Genomic DNA, 5,029 nt, shown 5'->3' with positions numbered 1-5,029 from the left:
GGGGCGGCACACACACACACACACACTGCAGTAAACCCGTCCACCAGCCGGGGGCGGCACCACACACACACTGCAGTAAACCCGTCCACCAGCAGGGGCGGCACCACACACACACACTGCAGTAAACCCGTCCACCAGCAGGGGCGGCACCACACACACACACTGCAGTAAACCCGTCCACCAGCGGGGGCGGCACCCACACACACACTGCAGTAAACCCGTCCACAGCAGGGGGCACCACACACACACACACTGCAGTAAACCCGTCCACCAGCAGGGGGCGGCACCACACACACACTGCAGTAAACCCGTCCACCAGCAGAGGGCGGCACACACACACACACACACACACACACACACACACTGCAGTAAACCCGTCCACCAGCAGGGGCGGCACCACACACACACACTGCAGTAAACCCGTCCACCAGCAGAGGGCGGCACCACACACACACACACACACACACACTGCAGTAAACCCGTCCACCAGCAGGGGGCGGCACCACACACACACACTGCAGTAAACCCGTCCACCAGCAGGGGCGGCACACACACACACACTGCAGTAAACCCGTCCACAGCAGGGGGCGGCACCACACACACACTGCAGTAAACCCGTCCACCAGCAGGGGGCGGCACCACACACACACTGCAGTAAACCCGTCCACCAGCAGGGGCGGCACCACACACACACACACTGCAGTAAACCCGTCCACCAGCAGGGGCGGCACACACACACACACACACACACACTGCAGTAAACCCGTCACCAGCAGAGGGCGGCACCACACACACACACTGCAGTAAACCCGTCCACCAGCAGGGGGCGGCACACACACACACACTGCAGTAAACCCGTCCACCAGCCGGGGGCGGCACACACACACACTGCAGTAAACCCGTCCCCAGCAGGGGGCGGCACCACACACCACTGCAGTAAACCCGTCCACCAGCAGGGGCGGCACCACACACAACACTGCAGTAAACCCGTCCACCAGCGGGGGCGGCACCACACACACACTGCAGTAAACCCGTCCACCAGGGGCGGCACCACACACACACACTGCAGTAAACCCGTCCACCAGCAGGGGCGGCACCACACACACACTGCAGTAAACCCGTCCACCAGCAGAGGGCGGCACCACACACACACACACACACACACACACACACACACTGCAGTAAACCCGTCCACCAGCAGGGTGCGGCACCACACACACACACTGCAGTAAACCCGTACACCAGCAGAGGGCGGCACCACACACACACACACACACACACACACTGCAGTAAACCCGTCCACCAGCAGGGGGCGGCACCACACACACACTGCAGTAAACCCGTCCACCAGCAGAGGGCGGCACCACACACACACTGCAGTAAACCCGTCCATCAGCAGGGGGCGGCACCACACATACACACTGCAGTAAAGTGAGTTGATGGTCCGCCTCTGGAGCTGGCTGAAGAGAATGTGCACATGAGGCATGATGCAACGAAATAGTTTCAGGAAGAAGCTGAAAGCATCAACCTCCAGTAGCCTCACAAACCTTACAGCTTCTCGCACAGTGGTAGGCTCAAACTCCCCTGATGGTGTCAAAACAATGGATGATGTCACCTTTGTGCTAAAACAGTGTTCACTGCACAGATATGGAAGTTCCATCTTACTCTGTTTGCTCTTGGGAGTCTGTGTGCCACCACTCTGTCACACACACTGGTTCTCTTGGATGATCTTGAAAACAATCCAGAGAATACAGCCAGGTCAGAGAAGAACTGATTAACTGATGGGATGGGAGATGTCACCTGCTGCATGATAAAAGCTGAAAGGGAAGAAGTAGCAGCTCATGGGGGAGTTGCTGTTGTGCTTTACCCTCTGGGTCTTTAGCAGCCAAAAGTCCAAGTCCTACGTCTGAAATAAGACCATCAGCTGAATGCCAACAAGATTTCCTACATTTCTATGTATATATTGTCTATGTCTTCCATCTGCTCTCCACTGTAGCGATGATGTCACACACTCCAGCTCACGCAATATACACCCATTATAAAATCAGAAGATGGCCTAAAAATCCTTAAAACTAAAACTGTGATGCTTTGAAAACTGTAAAAGGTTTTTTAAAACTGAAGACATGCCCAACAGTGCAAAGTCTTCTGACTCTTTAAAAGCTGGAATTGTGTCTCTAGCTCAAAGCATGAGGGACAAGGAGAGGTTGAAAGTTGATGAGTTTTGAAGAGGATTTGAAGATTTCCCCATTAACTTTCCATTCACAATGATCACACTGCGGCCAGAGCGCCATCTATTGGCCGATTTGCACCAAATTTTACACAAATCCTCATCAGGCCATACCACACAATGATGAACATTTATGTGATAATCAGACAGCATTTTGTAAAGATATGCAAGATTGTCTGTTTTCAACACAATATGCAGGAATTTGTCATTTTATATTTCGGGCAGTTTATGGACTATCAAAATTCTTTTGATAACTTTTTGTCAGGAGGGTCCACAGATGCTACATGCAAAGTTTGGTGCAAATTGGTCAAATCAGCTAGGAGGAGTTCGAAAAAGTAGGTTTTTTACACCCTAAAAACTGCTGGGTTATTTTCATGACCCATCTGCTGGGTAGCTGTGGATTTTGAGCTGATTGGGTTGTTTTTATCCAAGGTTGGGTTAAATACTTTGACCCAACAGATTGGGTTGAAGACATCTGCGGGCTTTAGATTTGAACGGGCTGAGGCGAACGTTCATCACTCTCCAGCTTGAGACCAGAGAAAACTATGTAAATGGTAAGTAAACCTTAACTTGTTATCTTACGACATCTAGTTTTGATAGCTTTACGTGGTAGCCAAATAGTTGTATCTTAGTCATGTATTAAAAACTTAACGTTAAACCTCAGTCTGCAGCGGGTGCCTTTTTTTTTCGTGTTGTTGGCAAGCTAGTTTTTTTTTTTTTTTTTCGCTAACTAGTTATTTTCACCACATAAAATACTTGGTTCTGTTCATTCAGTTTACTAATATTCTTTGAAGCCAGGTTATTATTTAATTAATTATATGAGACGCCAAATGCGGGACTTTTATTTTGAAACCGTCTCGCTGTGAACAAAAAGCATCTGGTGTGTGTGCTGGTGAATCCGTGTTGAAAGTCTGCCCGCAAGGTTTTGCTGAACATAATGAAAATGTGTTACTTAGCACCTGGCTGATAAAGGGCACAAGGTTTGTTGTTGTCATTTGTTGTCGCTTCATGACATGTTTAGTATTTGATTCAGACCGTAACTTTTACAGTTTTGAACAGTTTTGATTTAGCGTGTTTAAGCTAGCGGGAACGCTAATTAGCATTAGCCCAACCGTCCTGTGGTACAGAGGAGCGGAGATGAGGCTGGTCATTTCATTTATTTCATCTGTATGTTTGTTAATATAAAAAAAGGCATTTTGTGTGGTTTTAAGTGACTTTAATATATAAAGTTAACAGTTAATATTTAATACAAATGTCCTGGTTAAAAGTTTAATTATAAGGTAAAAACAATTCATACAGCTCTCTAATAGAGATTGTCATTTAAGTTAAAACAGATTAAAATATGATTTTCTGTGAATGTAACAATGATTGAAGAAGCTAAGAGAAGAATGCATTATTATATTTTGTGTGAATTTATGATACAATAAGGTCATGATTCATGAAGGAAGATATTTACATCTATTTTTTATACCTTTTTTGTAGCTCTTACAGTGTGTTCGAAGGAGTGTTTAAAGGTTCCTGCAATAAACCATCAGTTAAGGAGAATCTGACCATCATTCAGACGGGGATGCTACACCAGGCACGCCAGGAGGACTCTGACGTGTTTTGTAAGTGCCTGGACGCTATGCTGGACGCGGAAAGTTGTTGCATAACGTGTCACTGGAGGAGAGTGGGTGAGTTGTGTTTTTGTCTCTTTTCAACGCAAACATCGATTCACTCTCGGCAGGTATTCACATAGAGCTGATGTAACATGTGGCCCTCAACTTTGTCGATGTCAGCTTTTTCTCAGTGCAGCAGTGTGAGTTTGAGATCAGGCATGTCATAGTTTGAAGTGACGTCTGTGACATCACACTCGAGCAAGCAGTGTGTTGTTATCAAATTTATATTGTCTCGACATTGAATTATCCCGCTATGTACTCCGCTAGCCTGTGCAACAATATTGTCTGTCCATGGAGAATAGTGGGGAGAAGTATATTTATATTTGGGCTTGTTGTTCTGTATGATTTTAACTATTTATTGTTGCGCATTGCAGTAACTTCTCACTTCTTCCTCCCACTGAAAGTCCTCTTGGTAGTTTTCCTCACAGTACCTCAGACCAGAGCTTGCATGTTAATATTATAATAACGGCAATGATTTGTTACTTATGGTATGTTTACTGTGTACATAGAGCTTTTGTTTGGTGTTTTACATATGCTTATGTATATGTTGCACTAAAAATGTTTGTTTTCATTTTTGTAAGATGGATGAGTTTCCAGGAGAAGCTTCACGAGTGGAACCTGGCGGAGTTGATCCCAACTTTTGAAGGTATGTAATAATGTTCAACACAAATCAATTAGTGACTTTTTTTTGACTGAATAAACTAATACCATCCATCCATCTTCTACTGCTTATCCAGGGCCGGGTAGCGGGGCAGCAGCCTAAGCAGGGAGACCCAGACCTCCCTCTCCCCAGCCACTTCATCCAGCTCTTCCCGCGGCGTTCCCAGGTCAGCTGAGAGACATGGCCTCTAAGTCTCTGTGTATTCAGCCTGTAATTCAAGTTAAAGTAAACTGTTTTGATGTAATATTTTTCTAAAATACTGTTTTATGTAGTGACAGTTAAATTACATTTCATGAACAATAAAATAATGTTTTGAAGAGTATTTTGTTTGATCATTTAATAGTAATTTATATCGATTTTACATCCACTGAAGTTAAAGTAAATTAAATGAAACTTTCTTAGGAAATGTTGGTAATAAAATTGATATTGTTATTAACCACAGCTATACTGATAACCTGGTAACCCATTTCTTGGTAGCTTTAA

General features: G+C 45.4%; 1 long non-coding RNA gene across 1 annotated transcript; it reads left to right on the top strand.

Moving 5' to 3' along the window:
• The first annotated feature begins 3,099 nt into the window (after nucleotides 1–3,099).
• On the top strand, nucleotides 3,100–4,810 carry LOC115586356 (uncharacterized). The gene is made up of 4 exons (XR_003984868.1): nucleotides 3,100–3,207; nucleotides 3,710–3,900; nucleotides 4,467–4,531; nucleotides 4,623–4,810. It is a non-coding gene; the product is annotated as an uncharacterized LOC115586356 (long non-coding RNA).
• Nucleotides 4,811–5,029: the final 219 nt, after the last annotated feature.

Source organism: Sparus aurata, chromosome 8 (assembly GCF_900880675.1).
Source record: "Sparus aurata chromosome 8, fSpaAur1.1, whole genome shotgun sequence".
NCBI lineage: Eukaryota > Metazoa > Chordata > Actinopteri > Spariformes > Sparidae > Sparus > Sparus aurata.
This window is presented reverse-complemented; position numbering and strand designations above follow the sequence as displayed.